General features: G+C 38.2%; 1 protein-coding gene and 1 non-coding gene across 2 annotated transcripts in view; both read right to left on the bottom strand.

Moving 5' to 3' along the window:
• The window catches only part of LOC141618758 (uncharacterized), a 67,563-nt gene extending 43,655 nt beyond the window's left edge, over positions 1 to 23,908 (bottom strand). Inside the window, exon 1 of the mRNA XM_074435839.1 lies at positions 23,866 to 23,908. The gene's annotated coding sequence lies outside the window, so the exon portion shown is untranslated. The remainder of the gene's footprint in view (positions 1 to 23,865) is intronic.
• Positions 2,144 to 2,250, bottom strand: LOC141625721 (small nucleolar RNA R71). Its single transcript, XR_012535486.1, has one exon. It is a non-coding gene; the product is annotated as a small nucleolar RNA R71 (small nucleolar RNA).
• Positions 23,909 to 24,301: the final 393 nt, after the last annotated feature.

Raw genomic sequence — 24,301 nt, 5'->3', positions numbered from 1 at the left:
TTATTATTATTATTATTATTATTATTATTATTATTATTATTATTATTATTATTATTATTATTATTATTATTATTATTATTATTATTATTATTATTATTATTTGTATTAGTGGTATTATTAGAGTACTATAAAAGGGACATTACATTAGACAACAACACCTTACACATTACTTTACCTTAGAAATTAGACTAGTTCATCTTATTCTCTCTCAATATTGTAAAACCCTCATATTTCCTCTCTATTTTCATTCAATAAAAAAGTTGTTATCTTTCTTTAATTATTAGTTTAATTCTTCTTTTGTTCATTCAAGTTCTTCTCTTTTCATTAGTTTACAATTAGTAATTTTGGGTTGTATTTGGGGAATTGAAGAATCCTTCCATATTTCAATCCAAGTTCCTTTCTTTGCTATTGAGTTGGTATAATTTCTCTTCTTAATTTCATTTGTTTACATTTGTTTTTCTTTCAAGTTTAATCTTAATTGTTTATGTTAGATTGTTGTTATTCTCTCTCTTGTTCATGTTTTCTCTATTCACCATTGTTGTTTACAAGATTGAATCTTTGAATTTCTCATGTTAAAGATTGAGTCTTTGAGTTTATTGAGTTAAAGTTTGTGCCTTTAGTTTAATCTTCATTGTCTCTTGAATTAAATTGTCTTTCCTTATAATTTAAGTTGGATTGTTGCATGATTAGTAATAGAATTTGTACTTCCATCATGATTATGCATAAAGTTTCCATCTTTGTTGTTTCTCTTGCAATTAGGAACATGGTTAGTGAGTAGTCTTCTACTAGGACTCGGTTTGACCCGACATGAGTAGTTTCACTAATTGATTTTCATATGGGCTAATTGTTTAGGGAAATTGGTGAGGGTAGTTTAGAGGAATTTGCATGTTTGAGGTTTGGCTTTTGGGTAGTGTCGACTTGTGACCCTTGTCCACCAACGGGAGTTGGTTAGGTTGTAAATTGGATACCCGAAATTTGACCTTGTCACCAACTAAGGTTGAGACCGGAAGGGAGAACCGAGGGAGGGTGCCTCTAGACTAGCGTTTGAAATCGACCTCCGGAAGGAGGAGTGGGATGACCCGGAATACGATGAGTACTTAATGATCTTGACCAAATTCTTGACCTCCTTGGAAAAATGCATGTTTTCGTGGTTGTTGGGTTTTGAGTTAGGAATACCAACTTTCGAACCCGGGAGGGGGGTTAGTTGGAGTAGCTAGTGTCCTTTTGCGAACCCGGAAGGGAGGTTCTAGGCAAATTAGAGCCATCTCCTCCTTGCCCGTTCACCTAAATGATTAGCCTAGGGAATTAGTATGTGGATTTACGAATTGTTGTGGGAGAACCGAGTTCTAGGCCTTTTATTCATTTGATTTACAACTTTAATCCTTCCTTGCTCGTTGTTACTTCTCTTATTTAATTGCGTTTTAATTTGTTAGTTTAGTTGTTAGATTATTACCATTACTTCATTATTGCCGACTTAGCTAAGCATAAGAATTTAGACAATTAATAATCACCCATGCTCCTTGTGGTTCGACCTCGACTACCCTACTACATTAGTTGAGTTATTTGTTTGATCGGGGGAGTGCGACAAACCCCGCTATCAAAATGGCGCCGTTGCCGGGGAGCATTGGCTTGATATTAATTGTTTCGTTCTAGTTTAGACTAAGTTATTGTCACTTTTGCACACCTTGGTGTGCCGTTTGTCTTGCTAACCTTTTCACTTGAGTGTGTAGAGGTTTTTAAGAATTCATTTGAAAATCCGGAAAGTACAACAATGGGTGAACCGGTTCCGATTAGGGACTACATGGCCCCAAAGCATATTGTGAATTCTAGTGTTCAAAGGCCTAGGATTCAAGCCAATAATTTTGAAATTAAGAATGCTTTGCTTAACCTAGTGCAAGATAACCAATTTTGGGGAGGTCCCTTGGAGAACCCTAATGACCATCTCAATGATTTTCTTGACAATTGTGACATGTATAAGATGAATGGGGTATCCGATGATGCGGTCCGTCTAAGGTTGTTCCCTAGATCACTAAGGGGAGCGGCTAAGGATTGGCTAAAGAATTGTGATCCCGACTCTTTCAAGACTTGGGATGAGCTCTCCTCGGCCTTCTTGAAAAAATACTTTCCTCCTTCAAGAACGGCTAAGGTAAAGAGTGAGTTGCAAGGGTTCACTCAAGAGGAAGATGAGACTTTGTACGAGGCTTGGGAGAGGTACAAGAAACTCCAACGGTTATGCCCTCACCATGGCATATCCGAGCCCGAGTTGATCAATAATTTCTACAAAGGTTTGACACAAGACCTAAGGCTATTCCTTGATTCGGGTTCGGGTAAGGGAGCCTTAGATATATTGGGTCACAAAGAGGCAAAAGAGTTGATTGAAGAGATGGCCTCAAGGACAATGGATTGGAACAATGAAAGACAAACAAGAAAGGGTAAAGACTCCAATACGGTGTTTAATGTGGAAGTGAAGAGTATGCTTGAGGACCTCACTCAACAAGTAGCATTATTGAACACTAACAAGCCCTCCAACCCCAACATGAGGCAAGTCTTATCTTGTGAACTTTGTGGTGAAGAAGGACATACCCCAATTAATTGTCCTTTGATCCAAAATTTTCAAGTCCAACAAAATCAACAACCATCTTGGGAGCAAGCCTTTGAGCAATTGGTGATTGCCAACCAAAAATCCGGTTCCAAACTTGACAACCACATTGCTTTTCAAAGTCGTGTTAATGATGCGATTAGAGCTTCTCAAAGGGCCACGGAAACTCATGTTGCTCAAATTTCACAACAATTGAGTCAAATGGCTCAAAATTCGGGCAAGTTTTCGGGTAACACGGTGAAGCCAAAGCAAATGAATGCGGTATTCTTGAGAAGTGGAAGGCAATTGGAGGAAGTTGTGAAGACTCCAAGGTGGAAAAGGAAGAGGGTTTCTAGTGGATTAATGAAAGAGACACCGGTTGAAGTTGAAGTTGAAGTGGAAAAATCAAAGGAAGTTGAAATGGTTGACCCACCAAAAGAAGATGAACCGGTTCCATCAAAAGTCAAAGAACCTACTCCACCTCTAAGGGAGTATGTTGAACCAATTCCCTTTCCACAAAGGCTTGCAAGGCCAAGGCTTGAGAAGAAATATGAGAAGTTCATTGATATTTTGAAGAGTATGAATGTCACCATACCATTTCTTGACATGATCACCGAAATCCCTAACTATGGAAAGTTTTTAAAGGAACTTGTGACTATGAAGAGAAAGAGTGAAGGGGTACAATCCGTTAACCTCTCTAGGGAGTGTAGTGCAATCCTCACTCACAAACTTCCTAGCAAACTTGAAGACCCGGGAAGCTTTTCTATTCCTTGTTCTATCCAAGGGGTGAAGATAAAGAGAGCTTTGTGTGACTTGGGAGCTAGTGTTAGCTTAATGCCTCTTTCCTTGTTTAAGAAGCTACACTTAGAAGATTTGAAGCCTTCAAAGATCTTCCTACAACTAGCCGATCGTTCGGTTAAGTATCCCTTGGGTGTAATTGAAGATGTTCCTTTGAAGGTTGGAAAACTTGTGATCCCATGCGACTTCTTTGTCATGGACATGCCCGAAGATAGCCATGTGCCAATCATTTTGGGTAGGCCTTGCTTGGCCACGGGAGGTGCTATGATAGATGTTAAGAGTGGAAAACTCTCACTCCAAGTAGGTAATGAGAAGATTGAGTTTGAACTCAACAATTCCATGAAGTCTCCTCCTATGGGCAACTCTTGTTGTAGGGTGGATATGGTGCAAGATAACTTGGATGAACCTAATTTAGAGTCTTCATTTTTGGACCCATTGGAAGCTTGCTCAACAAATGAAAAGGGAAATGAAGGTGATCTTATGTTGAGAGTTGATGTGAAAGAAGTTTTGGGTGAATATGATTCAAGGAAAGATGAATTTGAAGACCAAATTGATGATGAGATTGAATTATATTTGAGCTCTCCGGATTCTTTTGGTCTAGGCTCTCTTGAAGGTACACCTTGGTTGGAGAACTCTTCAAGTGATTGGGAAGCTCAAATTGATGCCTTGGAGGCGGCTCTCAATGGAAATAGTTCGGTTCAAAAGGAGAGTCAAGAAAATGGGGATAAAAATGACAATATCATGAACCTCAATGTTGAGAAGTTGACTCCTCCACCTAATATTCCCTACCAATTTCCTTACTTTGGTGACCAAGAAGAGAGTTGCCCAACAAGTGAAACTTATGAGATTCCGTTCCTCCTACCACCTAACTACCATTCCAAGTTTAAGGGTTCTAACTATCAAAAGGACCCAAGAAAGGAAGCCAAGGAGGGTAAGAGAAACTATGATAAGAAGTGTTGGAAAAGATGTTGGTTGTGGTATGCTCTAGCTTGGTACTATTTGTGCTTGTTTGAGGCTTTTGCTAAGGCTTTTGATCGATTACTACGTGCCTTGAGTGACATGGACCATACTACTTGGAGGTTCAAACAACAAAATTTTGCATGAGAGGTTTGGTGGAGTCCCTCAAGAACCACTAAATTGTATGTATTCTCTTCCCTTACTTATACTTTCCTTGCATTTTTGTTCCCCCCTACATTTGTTCCATTGAGGACAATTTCATGTTTTAAGTGTGGGGAGGGGATTCATTACATAAAAATCTTAAAAACTTGAAAAATTTAAAAATACCAAAAACATGTTATTTATTTTCAAATATTCAAAAAAAAAAAAAAAAAAAAAATCAAAAACATGTTCTTTAATTTTGGGAAAAAAAAAACCAACAAAAATATGTTATTTAATTTTCCATTATCTCCCTATGCTTTGTTCCATTGAGGACAATGTAAGTTTCAAGTGTGGGGAGGGAAATATCCACTTTGTGCATATTGTTTATATATTTGTATATATATTTGCTTGTTAATTTGAGAAAAATACAAAAACGCCTAAAAATTGAAAAAATTCAAAAATTTCAAAAATATTGCATTGTTTATATTATATATATTGCATTTGTCCTAACCATTTTGATAGGCAACACATGAATCATCGGAGAAGACGCTTGGTAAAATTCTTCCAATTCTTTCTCCTTTATCCTTCTTTTTCTTTTTGTATATATAAGCATGGATGAGGACGGGATATGTCATGTGGGTGTTCCTTTTGGGAACCGTTTTGGATATGCGTGTGTTGTTGATGTGTTGTTAGGACTAGAACTTGTATGCATTTAGATTAGACATGAATATATGTGTTCACTCTTGCATTCACGTAGTTTGTCCATATGTTTAGTTGCATTTCATACACGTTGCATCTCGTATGTAAATAGTTGCATAGATGGTCTAAATGTGGAGGGTATATGTCGTCAATGATGATAATTGTTTTGCCCGTGTCATTTCCCTCTTGATAGCTCGTGCCTTTTGATGACACATGTTAGGGTTTTTGCTTGCAAAAACCCGGAAGTCTAGCTTAACAACCAAGTAACGACCACCTTGTGAGACCGTATTAGGCCCGAGACTTGACCTTGGTCCGATATAGCTACTAAAATGTGAGGATAGAGCCTCCTTATGGCCGGTCCTTCAAACCGGTCCCGTTTAGGTTATGAGAGTAGTTCTCCTTACGTGGTATGTCATGTCAAAACGCATAAGTATGGTGCTCATTCCTTACCGTAGAAGTGTCGGTGTGCATATTGAGACAATTTAGTTCAAATAAAGTAACCTCACAATAGCCATATAAGCTTTTGTTCTACCCTTGAGTCAATTGTTTCCTTTTGTTAACCCATTTTGAGCCTAAGCCTTATCATTTCTATTGCCAACAAAATAACTACATCCCATAAACAACTCACCTTGGTTGAGTAGTTCGTCATTGTGGTTCTTTTGTAGAGTATATTTGGGTTGAAATTTTGACTCACCTTGAGGTGTATGATCTTAATGCCACATGAGTGAAATGCAACTTTGGCTACTTTTGTCTAATAAGAGGTGAACAAGTCGTGAAAAATGCAAGAAAGAAAATCAAATAGAAAAGAAAAAAAAATTGAGAAGAAAAGAAATAGAAAAAGAGAAAAATGAAATGAAAAAACAAAAAGAAAAGAATGTATATTTTTGTCTCAAATAAAGGGTTGATAATTTGCAAATTGAGTTTGTTTTGAAGAGAATTGAATGATTTTTGGAAGTGGCAATCTTGCCATATTTTGTTGAAGAATTCATTTGTATGGGTAGAGTTTAGTGGATTGGTTGGATGTGACGACTACTTAACCGATAGCCTCACATGTCTTAAAACGGTGCTTGCACCAACCCCTTTTCACCGAACCCAAGCCCCATTACAACCCGGTTGTCTCTCTTGTATGTGCATCATTTGACATTTCTCTTGCGGATATTGGATGTAGTACCATATTAGATTGCAGGCATGCTTCGCAAGTCGAGTTAGGAGAGTGATTTTGGCTACTTTTGTCACAAAAATCACCCCGTTCTTTCATTTGTGTGACTAGTGAAACCCGTGAGAGTCGGTCTTTGGTCTCCTTTTGGTCAAGGGTTTAATATTAGGTCGAATCTTGCGTGTATCGTGTCAATCTTGGGAGTATAGCGCAGTACTTCCTCTTTCCCGCCTAGAATTTGTTTCTTAGGCACTCCGTGTTGTCTATTTTGGTTACTTGAGCTAGAATTAGGGATTTGACACCTTGGTAAGACCCGGAGATGACATCCTCCACTATAGATTCTCTTGGTCCGGCTTTGAAAACCCCGCTTGATTGAGGCAAGTGTGTGCATTTTGATCGGTTCATTTTTATGCATAATTTGGTAGTTGAGTGCCTATTTGAACCAAATTTTTGTAGCAAGACCTTACTTGCCTTGCAATAGGGCACTTCACCTCATAAGTGTCAAATTGTGAGTTGAAAGGGCTACGGGTGTAGCTAAACCCGATTCGGATTTTATAATAAAGCATTTGCTATTTGCTCATTTTATATTAAGGGTCGTAGTTTATTTAATGAGCTTACTCGAGGACGAGTAAGATTTAAGTGTGGGGAGGTTTGATAAATAGTATTTTAGTCACTTTTTACCCCGCATTTATATCTTATTACGACTCGATTTTGCGTGCTTAATGGTCTAATTAGCTCATTTAATTACTAATTTATAATAATTATTAATCGTATTAGTTATATTTAATAATTAGTCGGATTTACACAATATTAGTATTATTTTAGTATTATATTAATTTATTATTATATTATTTTAATGTGTAGGCGAAACGGGAAAGGAGAGCGGGTAAATAAGACGGACTCAAATTGAAGACGAGCATATCAAAGAAAGCAAAAAGTTGACCAACAACTTGACCACCATAATCACAATTCACAAATCCCCTGTTACCTTACGATTGACCAAAAACTCCATTTAATTCAAAACCTCACTATCACCATCATTCTCCATTCTTTCATCAGTCATCACCATGACCATTTCATCATCATCCCTACCATTTCACACCAAATTCACCACCTCATATATCATCATCAACGAATCACCATCAATTTCGTCCTCCGTCTCCGTCAGATCAATCGCGAGCCCAGAAATCGTGCCACCCCGACCCATCAAACCCGACATCACCACGAGCAACCCCAATCAATCACCATTTTTTTGAAACCCAGGTTGATTTGCGGCTAGCTATGAATCGACATCTCATGACCGCATCATAATCAAGCTCCTGCTCATTCTCCCACAACAAACCGTGTCCCCATTTCGATCATCAAATTGACCAACCACGGCCTGACCCGACAATCGGCCACGACAACCCGACTCCAGTCCGCCATTCAATTTGTAGCAGCCCAGTTTGTCGACTACAGTGAATTTCCTTTTGACCAACATGGCTCCAACAACTCCGCCGAGCAACACCAGCTTCAAAGAAACAATCGAACACCATCGCAACATACCCAGTTCAATTTAATTGCTCACCTTGATTCGGAATCGAAACCCGAGTTGAATTGAAGAAGAAAGAAGAAATCAAGTATAGAATTTAATTGACTCTACCGGGTGAATCGTGCAGCCGAAGGAGTTAATTATGCCCTACGGGTGAAGTTATACCCTAAGGGGGGTGCAATGTTGCCCGGTCGGGTACAAGTTTTGAGGGAGTTGTTTCCTGTGTCACGTGGTCTTGGGTAGAAGAAGACAAAGGGTGTCTTGGCTTTTGTAGGAGGGGATTGTGTTTTTGGGTATTAGAAGTGGGTCGTGTGACACAATTTTGGGTGGATTATTATTATTATTATTATTATTATTATTATTATTATTATTATTATTATTATTATTATTATTATTATTATTATTATTATTATTATTATTATTATTATTATTATTATTATTATTATTATTATTATTATTATTATTATTATTATTATTATTATTTGTATTAGTGGTATTATTAGAGTACTATAAAAGGGACATTACATTAGACAACAACACCTTACACATTACTTTACCTTAGAAATTAGACTAGTTCATCTTATTCTCTCTCAATATTGTAAAACCCTCATATTTCCTCTCTATTTTCATTCAATAAAAAAGTTGTTATCTTTCTTTAATTATTAGTTTAATTCTTCTTTTGTTCATTCAAGTTCTTCTCTTTTCATTAGTTTACAATTAGTAATTTTGGGTTGTATTTGGGGAATTGAAGAATCCTTCCATATTTCAATCCAAGTTCCTTTCTTTGCTATTGAGTTGGTATAATTTCTCTTCTTAATTTCATTTGTTTACATTTGTTTTTCTTTCAAGTTTAATCTTAATTGTTTATGTTAGATTGTTGTTATTCTCTCTCTTGTTCATGTTTTCTCTATTCACCATTGTTGTTTACAAGATTGAATCTTTGAATTTCTCATGTTAAAGATTGAGTCTTTGAGTTTATTGAGTTAAAGTTTGTGCCTTTAGTTTAATCTTCATTGTCTCTTGAATTAAATTGTCTTTCCTTATAATTTAAGTTGGATTGTTGCATGATTAGTAATAGAATTTGTACTTCCATCATGATTATGCATAAAGTTTCCATCTTTGTTGTTTCTCTTGCAATTAGGAACATGGTTAGTGAGTAGTCTTCTACTAGGACTCGGTTTGACCCGACATGAGTAGTTTCACTAATTGATTTTCATATGGGCTAATTGTTTAGGGAAATTGGTGAGGGTAGTTTAGAGGAATTTGCATGTTTAAGGTTTGGCTTTTGGGTAGTGTCGACTTGTGACCCTTGTCCACCAACGAGAGTTGGTTAGGTTGTAAATTGGATACCCGAAATTTGACCTTGTCACCAACTAAGGTTGAGACCGGAAGGGAGAACCGAGGGAGGGTGCCTCTAGACTAGCGTTTGAAATCGACCTCCGGAAGGAGGAGTGGGATGACCCGGAATACGATGAGTACTTAATGATCTTGACCAAATTCTTGACCTCCTTGGAAAAATGCATGTTTTCGTGGTTGTTGGGTTTTGAGTTAGGAATACCAACTTTCGAACCCGGGAGGGGGGTTAGTTGGAGTAGCTAGTGTCCTTTTGCGAACCCGGAAGGGAGGTTCTAGGCAAATTAGAGCCATCTCCTCCTTGCCCGTTCACCTAAACGATTAGCCTAGGGAATTAGTATGTGGAATTACGAATTGTTGTGGGAGAACCGAGTTCTAGGCCTTTTATTCATTTGATTTACAACTTTAATCCTTCCTTGCTCGTTGTTACTTCTCTTATTTAATTGCGTTTTAATTTGTTAGTTTAGTTGTTAGATTATTACCATTACTTCATTATTGCCGACTTAGCTAAGCATAAGAATTTAGACAATTAATAATCACCCATGCTCCTTGTGGTTCGACCTCGACTACCCTACTACATTAGTTGAGTTATTTGTTTGATCGGGGGAGTGCGACAAACCCCGCTATCATCCTCCTCATGGACGTTTGTGGGTTCAGGCTCAGCAGCAGCTTTCTGGGAAGCAGGACACTTTTTGGCTCCCATATCCTTTATTGTTTTGTTTATCGTGATAAATTTTACTTAATGAGAAATTATAAGTTAGCAAACTGGAGTTCCTGGGAAATAGGGAAGAATTTTAGAGAAGATTTAGCAAGGAAAGTGGAAGAAATTTGGTGAAAAATAAACTCATCACAAATACCGTATTTATAGAAGAGGAGTAACGGTGTAAAAACCGTAGAAAACGCAAAACTGTCAGCATGACATCATACAGTTAGCCGTTGCAGTGTTTAACGGTAACTAGGAGTCTAAGAGTCATTGAGCAAACATAATTCTTTTTATTGTTTAACCCGGTAAAATTGACATCTCACCCCTGGCCTGATCCAGCACGGGTAAAATGTCAAGGGGTAATTGTTAGGCCCAATTTAGCCTGGTCTGAATCTAACTTGGCCTGACCTTACTAGGCTGATTGAGGCAACCAGGAACCGGACAAATCTAACTACTATTTGGCAGATGAAGAGTACCACAAGATAAGCAAGCTACTAAATTCTAGAAGAAAAGCCTGATGGTAAGTGCAGAATAGCCTGGCAGGATACTTAAGCAGGCTGGATCAAGTTGAAGAGCAACAAGACGGTTATATAAAGATAAATGCTCACATCCTATTCTCAAGGAAGACCAAGTCTAACTACAAGACTACATCATTCCCATGAATCAAGACGTGTAAAAGGAGAAAAGCTAAAGTTTGTTTAGAGAAGAACGAGTCAACCGGATTAATAGAGAGTGTGCCCTATTAATCAGGTAACAGCTCCGACAATTGAGAGGGACGTTGAGATTGAATACAACGTTAATATTTGTAGAACTATAAATAGCATAATCTAGCATTGGTAAAGGGATTCATCATTCATTAGTTATTTACAATTTATCTCTCACTATTTCCTGAATATTCAATTATATAAACGAGTTTGTACTCAGCTTATCTAAATAATACAAGCGATAGTTCTTCCTTGTTATTTATTCATATTATTATTCCAAACCTATTGAACTAGATACCCTGATTACTCTATAATCAAGCCGGATCCTTTCAGGGAAAATCCTGCTAAAACATCAACAATTCCGAGATAGAAGAGTCAGCTAGAAACAATTCTACTAAGGAGGAAGTTTGGTGGGAAAAACCTGGAATCGGTTTTCTAAAGCTTAATAACTTTGACGGATCGAAAATAGAAGGTAATAAAGCTGCTTTAAGATATTCTATAAGAGATCACAATGGTAAAGTCGTTATGTGTTAGAACACATTGAGTTGATGATGCCAAGTCCCCTTTGTTATTTGATTGTTTGCTTTTAGTTGAATGATTAGTGATTGAAGCAATCAAATGGACTTTCAACAATGATTCAAGATGATCAAGATAATCAAGAAAGTCAAGACAATGATATTTTCTAAGCCTTAGTCGAAAAATGTAAGAGTAAGTGTAACATTCTCATTTAAGTCAAGTTATGGCAAAACCATGCAACAATACGTTGTACTGTGGTTTCTGGTACCGTATGGAGGGTGTCTTTCGACAAAATGTTTTAAGTGTTAAAACTTTGCAGATTTCAAACCTTAACCATTTGAATTTTCAAAAGCTTGAAAACAATCTGAAATTTTGGAGTCACAAATTCATTTGACTAAGTCTCTAGATTTGTGCAAACACCTTTTACTAAAATGGTAAAGAAGACTTGTCAAACTTCTAAAGTAAGACAAGTTTTTTGCCATTTTGGTAAAAGGTCACATGTTGAGTGTAGTAGCTTAAGTTTTTTGATTTCTTAAGCCCCAAGCCTATAGTCTAACACTTACCATCACTCAAGGCTACTATTTTTATATTGGATTTAATTTTCTCAAGTTGTACTTACCTAAGACTAAATCCACTATAAATAAAATGTCTTAGTCACATTTATTTCTTAAGACTTCCAAAGCATTTATTGTAAAACTTTGCAAATCATTTGTGCAATTAAAGCTTTGTTTTTCAAGTGTTTGCAAAACGTCTTTCAGATTTTCAAAGTCTTCAAATTTTTTTCGAAAAAAAAAAACTGTAAAACCTTCAAGTATCAGTTCGCTGTACTGTGACATAATGAGTTTGTTCCATGATTCTCGTGTTAGATCTTAATTGTGATCTCCATGTTCATTTAGTGAACTCTTGAGATTCAAGATTCTGTAACACCTTGAGATAGAACCCATAAACTCTTGGAGCGGAGTAGCTTTAAGTTTGAGTGCAATCGGAGTAGGTTGGCGAGTTATCTATATATCTATATAAAAGAGAGTTTTTTCGAGCGATCTGAGAGCGTCCACATCATCAAAAAACAATTTAGGAAAGTATAATTTTTGATGTAAAAAATAAAGTGGAAAATCTTTTAATTATTATAATATGTATATTTCCTAAATTATATTCAAGTGATATTTCCAATTTTTATATCAAACTTTTACATTTCATTTCGCAAAAAAATATCGTTAAAAAAATTATGAAAATAATATAATTAGCTTTGTGTTAAAAAATGCTATCATTAGAGTATAAATTTCATATTATTTGTACATATTAAAGATGGTGTACTTCTTAATACGTAAAATTGTGTACTTTAGTAAGTTTTGTCCCACATTGGAAAATAAGTAGGTGTGGTGAATATACTACATATAAATAGTAGAATTGTCCCACATCGAAAGATTAGTATAAGGTGATGTGATCCTATGATTATAAATAGGATGCATATTTGGAACTTATGTATCCACCCAAAATTTTCTGAGTCTCATAAATATTGTTTTAAAGAGCTCTTAAGATTTTCTATCATTATCTACGATATGATATAAAAAATAAAGTGGAAATCGTTGGGAACTACCCGAAAATCAAAAAATAACTAAAGGTTTTACTAATGGTAGTAACTAAAGGTGGTTTTACTAATGGTAGTAACTAAAGGTTTTACTAATGGTAGTCTCCTGACATAGTACAAAACTAAAGATTTTACTAATGGTTGTCTTCTGAATGCAGTAATAGAGCGTTAATGAGTCGTTATATGTACGATGTAGAGATCCATATCTAATGATCGAGACTAAGTGGTTTTACCTTCAAAGAAAAATAATATGTATACAATAGTGGTTTTTTAAGAAGAGACATGTATTTCTTGGTATGTTATATCTTTCACATTGAAAACTAATGTAGGCATTATGAACATACTACGTCTAAATAATTAAATTATGTATCTCACATTGAAATAATAGTATACGGTAGGGTGATTCTATAAATATAAATAGGAGGCATCCTTGAAACTTAGGTATTAACCCAAAATTTTTTGATATAAAAGATATAGACTTTTAGTATGTTATATGTCCCACATTGAAAAATAATGTAGGTGTTGTGAATATATTATGTATAAATAATAGAAATGTCCCATATATATACATTTTCTATATTATACTAAAGTGATATTTATAATTTTGATATAAAAACTTTATATTTTATTTGAAAAAAAGTATCGTATGAAAATTATATAATTAGATTGTGACAAAAAAATGCTATCATTAGAGTGTAGATTGTATTGTATTGTATTTTCTCATTATTAAATCGGGTTGATGGCAAAGTAGGTGCAAAAAAAAAATGGTGTACTTAGTATGTTATTTGTCCTACATTGAAAAGTAATGTAAGTGCGGTGAATATACTATATATAAATATTAGAATTGTCCCACATCGGAAGATTACCATAAGGCATGGTGATCTTATGATTATAAATAGAAGTCATAACCCAAAATCTTTTGATTCCCTTAAGTATTGTCAGAGATAACTCTTAAAAGAGTTTGTATTACTATCTCTACAATAATGATTTCTAACCTAAGTTAATGTTTGGAAAATCTTTTAGTTATTATAATATATACTATGTATTTCTTATTTTATATTCAAGTGTTGTTTCTAATTTTTATATAAAAACTTTTAAATTTCATTTGACAAAATAATGTCGGTAAAAAAAATTATGAAAATAATATTATTAAATTCATGGTAAGAAATGCTATCATTAGAGTATATATAGATTTCATATAATTTGCATATATTAAAGATGGTGTATTTCATAGTATGTTATATGTCCCACATTGAAAAATAATATAGGTGTGATAAATATACTACATATAAAAAATAAAATTTTCCCACATCGAAATATAGCATAAGGTGGGTGATTCTATGAGCATCATTGGAACTTAATTAGGCATCAACCCAAAATCTTTTAAGTCGCTTAAGTATTGTCTTGGAGAGCTCTTAAAAGTTTATATCATTATATTTTCTACCTATAGATTTTATATGTCCCATATTGAAAAATAATGTAGGTGTGGTAAATATACTATGTTTAAATAATATAATTAGAATTGTGTTAAAAAATATTCTATCATTAGAGTATAGGTTCTTATCATTTGCACATATTTTAATTATGATAAAAAAAATAGAAAACAAACGTCCATGGTAGCATGTGTAATCTATCAAAGTTCAAGGTTACCATGAGAAATTTCCAATATTATAATAATATAGTTAATTAAATTTGCATTTAAAAGAGAGATATCCGTACCAATAAAACAATAAAGGAGGCATTATTTTTTAATTGTTATTTTATTGTCACGCCATCAAACTTAACGTCCATTTAACAGCCTTTACATTAGGGGGTACCATGGGCAAAAAAATGGAACCTTAAGGGTTCCATAGGCAGGTTCTTAAAAGGAGGGGTAACATGGAAAATCTAACAAAATTAAGGGGTACCACGGGAAATTTCCGTATCTCAATTATGTTAAATTTTTTTTGAAGAAAAACAACGTACAAATATTAATGGAGAGTACTTTATCATATTATTAAATTTAAATATAACTATTAGATATAATGAGTAGCAATTGTTCGTATTCGGTATTCGAGATCTGGTTGGATGTCGAACTAAGTGCAAAAAAGATGGTGTAATTCTGAGTATGTTATTTGTCCCACATTGAAAAACAATGCAGGTTTGATAAATATATATTACGTATAAATATTAGAATTGTCCCACATCAGGAAAAAAATCCAATTTTTGTGAATATATTACTTATAAATAGTAGAATTGTCCCACATCGAAAGATTAGTATAAGGTGGTGTGATTATATGATTATAAATAAGAGTTAATCCACGTATATATTAATCTTTTATTTTTTTTGAAAGAGATATTTTAATAATATGTAAACAAATCATTAGACATAGAATGTAAACATTAAACGCTTATAACATTTTTTTTTTGCATTATAAATAAGAAAATTACCCCGTTGCAACGCACGGGCAATCAAACTAGTTTTCATTGTAAGGGGTTTAGTAAGTTTGAGTAAATTTCTAAACAAGCAATAAAATAACGGTTGGACGTAGGCATCGGAGTAGAGGCTGAACCAATTTTTAAAATGTCGTTTGTTTGTTCATTTACTTTTACGTTCTTCCACTTTGCTATTTCTCGCATGTACCTAATCAAGTTCTGTGTCACAGTCACCTATACTGTGACATAGAACTGTTGTACCTTCTTGTGAATTTACATTCAATTAAGTTTCTCAAGTCTTGTACTTCAATATTCTTTACTTAAGTTAATTAATTAACCAAGTTAAGGATAAAATTTTTAAAAGGTACACCTAATTCACCCCCTCCCCCTCTTAGGTGTTTATCGTTCTTAACTCTTCATTATGTTAGGAGCAAAAAAGTGCGAATCCAATAGTATCCTTGTTGCAGAAGCTCTCGCTCTAAAAGAAGGTATTTTAGCAGCTAAATACTTAGGAATCCCAAAGTTAATTGTGGAAGGTGATAATTTATGTGTTATTAACTCAGTTCGAGTTACTTGGCAAATTCCTTGGGAAATTTCTAATATTATCAAGGATGTGAAATTATACCTTCATTTTTTCGATGAAGTGATAATTAAACATTGCTTTCGTGAAACCAACGAGGTTGCTGACTTCATGGCTTCTATTGGACATTCATGTCCAACTCTTTCGAGGTGGTTTGATAGCCGGTGACTTCAACTTACCTCCCTCATTCGAAAGGATGAGATATGTTGGTCCTACCCTAGAGGATCAACCTAGTTTTCCCCTTTCCTAATAAAAAAAAAAAACATAAAACCTTCAAATTATTGAACGACTTTTAATTTTATTTTGTTAAACCAGAGTATTTTTTATTATGATACTTTGACTTACAGAGTATTTAAATAAGTCTGTTACAAAAGATAAAACAGTCAGTATCTTATATTGTATTTTATTAGTCTTTTCTTATCACAAAGCGGTTTTACAGAAGATTTGTCACCCAAATTATATAGTTACTGGATCTAATTTATCCTATGAACCGTTCTAAATTCTAAGTCATGAAATGAGCGTAAATGTGAGGGAACTCGCGGGGGTTACCTTTTTTTTTTTTTGAATTAAACCCGAAGATTTAAGTAGTACTATTAATAGAATCAATGCCAACTACATCAGCAATCTCCAACGGAAAGGAATCCAACCAACTACGAGAACCTAATGTCCATGGCCTCAAATGAGCCAGCTCATGAGCGACCTTATTAAAATCCCTACGCACCCAATTAAACGAAATACTATCGAAAAAATTACACAAAGCATAAATGTCAGTGTAAATTAAATAAATACTACTACGCCCCTTCCGTTGCTTTTGAAGATCGTGGATAACTGTCGAACAATCGCCCTCCAAGATAACTCTTGAATTATTACTTCGTCTTGTCTCCTTCAGACCATACAGAATAACAGCTGCTTCAGCTTCCGCCGGATCCATCTCAACCATTCCCTGCTCAACCGCACACCAAACAACCTCCCCCCTCCCATCCCGACACACAACACCCAATCAGACACCCACACCAGCTATCACAGCGGCGTCAATATTCACCTTCATCACCTAACCCATCGGCCTCTTCCACCCTCCCCCGACCTCCACCGCACCACGAGCCCTCCCCTCCCCCAATTCTCCACCATCCGCCATCTCACAAATTAAGTCCCTCACCCTTCTTACAACCAAGTCAGCTCTCCATCTTCGAAAATCGCCTTATTCCTCCTCTCCCAAATAGCCCAGCAACCAGTCATAAACTCAACCTGCTCTTCCACCTCCAACTCCCTCATAGCAACCTCCACCCAATCCCTAACCCTTGCAAAACCCGAACTTGATGGCAGTTCGAGATCCAGGGCATCCCATACACCCCCAACCCACCCACAATCTCGAACAACATGTAAGCAAGACTCCACACAATCCCCACACCGTACACACTCCCCCGCAACCGACCCCATCCTCAACGAAATATTGCCTCTAGTAGCAATCGCCTCATTACATAGCTGCCAAAAAAACACTTTGATCCTAGGTAAGACTGGAACCTTCCAAACTTTATTCCAAAGCCACCCATCAGAAGAGTGACTCGACGCTCTTTCCAACTCCCCCTCTTGCTTGACCATAAGCCTATACGCCGAACGGACTGAGTAACTCCCATCGCGCTCTCCACCCCAATACCACACATCTGGAGTCAACTGCTCACACACCCTCATTTTCAGAATACGCTCAGCCTCAAACGGGAGAAACAACTCCCCTATCAACTCCGCGTTCCATCCCCTACTCCCCTCCACCAGAAGATCCGCCACTCGCAGCCCCGGATCAGCCCCTCCCCGCTGCGATATGACCTTCCCCGAATGTGTGCCAGCCACCCACGGATCCCTCCATACCATAGTAGACACCCCATCCCCCACCCTACGCCGCAGCCCCAATCCTAACACCAACCGAGCTTCATAAATACTTCTCCAGGAATAACTCGGGTTATTGCCCAACGTTGCTTCTAAAAATGAAGTAGAAGGAAAGTACTTGCCTTTAAGCAACCGCGCCATCAAGCTACTCTCATCCGTGAGTAACCGCCAAGCCTGCTTCCCTAACATTGCACTATTAAACTTCACATAATCACGAAAGCCCAATCCCCCTCTACACTTCGGCAAACAAAGCTTCTTCCAAGCCACCCAAGGAATCTTCCTCCTACCGTTCTCAGTCCCCCACCAGAACCGCGAAACAAGCGACCTCATCTCACCACAGAAATTAGACGGAATTCGAAAAACACTCATCGCATAAGTAGGTATAGCTTGGGCTACAGCCTTTATAAGCACCTCCTTACCCGCTTTACTGAGCAACGAACCCTTCCAACCCTGCAACTTCTTACTTAGCTTATCGCGAATTAGGTCCGTAAGACCTTTCTTGGACCTCCCTAGAACCGTAGGCAACCCCAGATACCGCTCCTGACACACCACCTGCCGCACCCCTAACACTCCACTGATCAATTGTCTCCTCGCAGCACTAGTCCCACGACTGAAAGAGACGGTAGTCTTAGGCAGACTCACCAATTGCCCCGAAGCCTGTTGATACCTATCAAGTATTCTCATAACCTCTCTTGCTTCAGACTCCTTAGCTTTGACAAATATAATACTATCATCTGCGAAGAATAAATGCGACACACTCGGAGCCTGTGAAGCGATCATAATTCCATGAATTAAACCCACCTCAGCCGCCCTTCTCAGCATACCAGACAACACCTCAGCACACAATATAAACAAATATGGTGACAGCGGATCTCCTTGCCGGAGACCCCTAGATGGCGAAAAAGGATCGGTCCTCCGCCCATTAACCAACACCGAGTACCTAACCGACCTAACACACCACATTACCGTGCCCACCCAACCTTCATGAAAACCCATTCGAAGCAACACGGCCTCCAAAAAATCCCACTCCACCCGATCATACGCCTTCGCCATATCAAGCTTCAAAGCCAAATGTCCCCCACTACTCCTCGTATTCTTCATATGATGAAAAAGTTCAAAAGCGACCAGGATATTATCACTAATAAGCCTCCCAGGAGTAAAAGCACTTTGATTTTCCGACACAATATCACCGAGAAACTGCTTCACCCTATTGGCTAGTACTTTCGACACCAACTTATAAAGCACATTACATAGACTAATTGGCCTAAAATCCGACATTTTATCAGGAGCCTTCTTTTTCGGAATAAGGACAATAGTGGTATCATTCAAGCCAGGCGGGAAAGAGGCACCATTAAGAATATTTAACACTAACCTGATCACCGCATGACCCACAATGTGCCAGTATGTCTGATAAAAAAGGCCGTTCATTCCATCTGGACCTGGCGCCTTCAACGGATGCATCTGATTCAGCGCAAAGAGCACCTCCTCCCCTGTATAAGCCGCGGCCAAACCCGCATTCATCTCCTCCGTAACCCGCCCTCCAACTACACCTAGTATATCATCATATCCCCCTGGAGACTCCGACTCAAAAAGACCTCGAAAATAGGCGACAACACAGCGCGAGACAGCTTCCGTCCCCTCAAAAACCCTCCCCTGCTCATCACACACCTTAGAAATAAAATTCTTCTGCTTCCGCCCATTAGCTATTTTATGAAAGAAACTAGAATTCCTATCCCCATCTCGCAACCAAATCGCTCGAGACCTCTGCCTCCAAAACAACTCCTCTTGCCGCAACAAATTTGCAATTTCCGCAACCACCTGCTTCCTCTCACGAACCCTTCCCACACTTCTATCACCTTCATTAAGCACCTTCAGCCTCTCCCTCTTTTTTACTAGAGTTTTAAGGATTTTGCCAATACTAACCCCCTTCCAAGCAACTAACTCCCTTGTACACCTCGCAATATTCTCCAACAGGTCACCATTCCCATTCCCCCACCCACGCCGAATTGCATCCTCACACCCCTCTTCTCCTACCCATATGTGCTCAAAAAGAAAAATCTTCTCCCTCCTTCCATCCTGCCCCATACGGCCATCCCCCACAACTTTAATCGGTGAATGATCCGACCATTCTCTACTAAGATGATACAGTCTAGCATATGGGAACAGATCAAACCATGCCTCATTGGCCATAGCTCTATCAATACGAGACTGTTTATTATCCTCACCGACCTGTCCATTGTCAAAAGTAAACTCATAACCTTCCAAAGGAATATCACGAATACCAGCCTCATCCACAGCATCACGAAAATTATTCATCTGCCACTGCGCCCTCGACCCCCCTTTCATCTCAGTAGAATACAGAACTTCATTGAAATCCCCCATACACAACCAAGGGCCATCCCCCTCCCCCGCCAAAACTCTCAGCAGCTGCCACGAAAGATGCCTGTCTTGCACAGCCGGCCACCCATAAAAGCCAGTCACGCGGCAGGACACCCCATTAGACTCGACGTCAAAGTCCATGAAATGGACCGAAGCCGCCCGCATTACACACGAAACCCCACCTTTCCATAAAAAAGCAAGCCCGCCAGAACGACCCACACTATCTACTGCCACCCCATCATACCCCTCAATTCTTCTAATAATCCTACACATTTCACGACTACTCAATTTCGTCTCACACAGAAACATCATAGCCGGGGCCTCCCGTCGGATAAGGTTCCGAAGCCCGCCTACTGCATCGGGGTTGCCTAGCCCCCTGCAGTTAAGGCTCAACCAATTCATTGGGCCCGGCGGGGTTGATTGCCATCAACCTCCGCCTCAGATATCAACACATCCCTGTGTAAAGCTACCCTCTTTATGCCGCCATCCTGACTATCCTCCTCCCGCCCTCGCTTATTAAATTCATTGACCAGACTTTGCTCACACGATAAGAAAAGAGCACTATTTCCTGCATTCACCTCCCGTTCAATTCTTGTCCAACCCCGACCCCCACTCTTCAGCCTCTCCACATTACACTGAACCCCAGCTTCCTTCTCCCTAGGCACACACCCACCATCGCCTTTCCCTAAAGTCTTCACCCCCTCCTCCCTGATAACACCAACTACTTCAACCCTACCATCCCCCTTCAGCAAACCCGCCATACTCCTCTCCCCCTCCTCTTGTTCACCACCAGAAATCCCACCATCTACCTGCCCAGCACGCCCCGCCCCAAACCCGTCATCCTCCACAATTTCCAAGACACTACGAACCACCGCTACTCCTGACCCATCCTTCTTCTTGCCACCCCCCGACAGCGTAAACTTTTGTAGTTTTTCAATCATCGCCTGCTCATCCCGCCTATACTCCTCAAACTCAGGATGTAAATCTCGCGCCGTTTTCCTCCTTTCTACGACACCCACCGAGCCACCTTTTCTCGGTGGTGCTCTCATCCCATCCCCATACTGCAACTCATCCTCCTCATACGGCCCATTCTCACAATCCTTAACCCCATGCCCCAACACCCCACACCCATAACAGAATAACGGCAGTCTCTCATATTTCACCGCAAATTTATCCACCCCACCACTCGGCATCCTAACCTCAACCTCAGCTTTAAGGGCCTTACGAACATCATGCAGCACACGTACACGCACCAAACGATCATGATAGTAAACAATCTGCACTTTTCTTGATCTCAGCTCGATAATATTGTCCGCTAGTCTCTTGATTTAAAGTTTTCTCATCGACTTTTATATATACATACAACCATTTCATATAAGATTTCATATGTTTACGGGTACATTCTGAGATTATTACTCTGGAGTTATATTATTACTTCAACACCACTAGCTAGATACCATTAAAGTACGTATTACACTTCAGAATTCCTCTGGAATCTGGCCAAGTTTACAACAACAATTACATAAATATTGTCTATAATGTGATCAATGAACTGGAAATAGGCATGTCTCCAAGAGTTTTTCAGAGTCAATGTGCCGCAAAATGCCCAAAATCCGGTGTAAAATCCAAGCCCAATGCTTACATACAATCCAAGTTTGAATTTGTCGTATTTGTCACAAGAGCCTTGAATCTTATCTGTGCGAAAATTAGGATTCCCTTGAAAAGGGCCAGGCCCAAGATATGATAAATGTTTTGGTATTGACCCGGATAAATTATTGTAAGCGAAACTAGCATAGTATGGAAGCTCCGTCATTTCAAGTTTACAGGGGATATCTCCACTCAAGTTGTTGTTTGACAAATCAAGGTATCCAAGGTACTCGAGGTTGGCTATTGAAGCGGGAATGGTACCCTCAAGTTGATTATTTGAGAGATCGAGATATGAAAGTGGAGATGGTCCCCCTAAGGAACCGGAAACCCCAAGTGTGGATGGAATTGAACCTGAGAGACATTATAAACATGAAACATAGCGATGCATCTTTGTATGGAATTGTTAATTAATGTATAAACATTATAAAAGTTTATACTTTGTTTGTCAGTACAACGAAGGAACATAGCAATATCAAAGTTACGAGTTTCTAATAACATAACATACACAATAAGAAACTAATCTAAGTTTTAGTAATGAATGATACACATACCTGAGAGTAAATTGTGAGAGAGATCCATGTGCATAAGACTCCGAAAATTTCCGATTGCATCATGAATAGGCCCTTGGATAATATTATACGACAGATCGAGATATTCCAGCGACGGTACTCCTGATGAGTAATTACTAGTAGTGTTGAACAACCACTGAAAAATGGAGGAACTAATATAATAATTTCCGGAAAGGCTAAGAATGCGAAGATTAGCAGATGAAAGAGATGATGAGGATGTAAGTGGCGTAGAAAGTTGGCAGTCGTCCATTTGAAGGACCTCTAACATGGGGAGACTGCCAATGCTCTGAGTCCAGTCTGTAGCTTCGCTAAGATTGGTACCACTTAAGTTAATGTCTCTTAACAGAGTTAACCGCGAAAGCCAGTTCAAGCTCTGGGCAGAAAGCCCCGGGGCATAAAGCTCGTCACGACTGAGATCAAGAGACGTTAGACTGGTAAGATTTCCCAGTAGACGGGGTATATCACCACTGAAGCCGGAATAGGAGAGGTTAAGGTGGATTAGGTTGACGAGGGAGCCAATACAACTCGGTATATCCACGTAATAGAAATAATTTGAGCTAAGATCTAAGTATTTAAGATGCTTGAGTTGACTAAGGGAAGGACTGAAAATTTGACTATACAAGCAACCCCCTTCATAATCATATGAAGCCCCACTAAGATTAAGCCCGATTACATGACCCGACTGACTGCTGCACGAGACACCCTTCCATTTGCAGCAGTCTGGTGTATTTGGATTTCCCCATGAATCCAGCAACCCACATACATCAGATTGAATGTCATGTTTGAATTTGAGCAAAGCATCTCGTTCTTGGTCGATACAAGTAATGTTTTTACGACGAGCAACAACGGTTGTGCCGACATTAAAAGTGGCACAGAATGATAGGACAAGCAAAGAAAGTAGAAAGAGATGGGCAGGGGTTGTTTTGATGATTTGATGATGCAAATTCATTCTGGACAAGGATGATCAAATAGTAAAATGGGGATGTTTTGATTTAATGAAGATGCTTATTATGAAACTATATGATGATATAACCTTAGATAATGAACATTCTTACTAGTAGTTACGGTAGTAGACTTGAGTCATTTTGTTGAAATTTCAGTGTGTGTTGACTGCTGACTTATATAGTTGTATGACTCTACAAGTCTCTTTACTTGCAAAGACCGTTCACAGACCTAAGATTTGATATTAGGGGAAGAAATGTTGTACGTATACTCCGTTCGTCCCAATCATTTATTTGCCTTTTTTTTATTTTTTGTGAAGAGTATTTTAATCAAAGATAAACAAATGATTGGGACGGAGGAATTGTAGAAAGCGACGTATCAAGTTCATATGAAAAATGACATAAAAATTACAAAATGACTCAACTCTACTAAAATCAGGGGCGGAAACACCTGGTAGCAAGGGGAAAATTATCTCATCCTTGCATAGAAACGGTTTGGTTGAGGATCGAGAATGATTAGGTTGAAGCCAAGGAGGAAGCCATGCTACATCCTATCAATAATCATGCACTTAAATTAGGTCAATTGTACATTAATCATAATCAAAATTGCATTTAAAAATCATGAAATTAAGCATCAAAAATTGGGGGAAATTGGATTGCGTAGTAATTAAAGTGAAATTAAGAATAGTACGTCGGAGAATTGAGGAGGACGGAAGGGGAGCGCCATTGTAGGTGGAGATGGAGAAGTGTGAGAGTAGTGGTGGGATTAATGGAGGGAAACAAGTTGGCGCCAATTCGCAACGCCTTTAACCTCCCTCTCCCGCCTTTCTCATTTGGGCCTCTTTTAGGGGACAATGTTATTATTCGGGTTAGTCGGGTTGAGTTTGGGTCGGGTGTAGTTGGGGCGGGTCATATTGGGTTCCGGTCAACCTACACTTCAGGCCGATCTTGGTTCGGGTTGAGTCGTTATCGAGTAGGGTCATTTTTCAGGTCAAATGATGTATCGGGTCAGGTTAGGTTTGCGTTGGTCATTATTGGGTTCGAATTACTTTATCGCATTAATTCAATTTTTAACTATTATTTGGTTAATTATCTCATTATTAGGTCAAACGTATCAATCTAAACACTCAATTACTTTAATTTGATCAATATTAAGCTTAATAAT

Source organism: Silene latifolia, chromosome X (assembly GCF_048544455.1).
Source record: "Silene latifolia isolate original U9 population chromosome X, ASM4854445v1, whole genome shotgun sequence".
NCBI lineage: Eukaryota > Viridiplantae > Streptophyta > Magnoliopsida > Caryophyllales > Caryophyllaceae > Silene > Silene latifolia.
The sequence above is the reverse complement of the archived record's forward strand: the minus strand, read 5'-3'. Positions and strand labels throughout refer to the sequence as shown.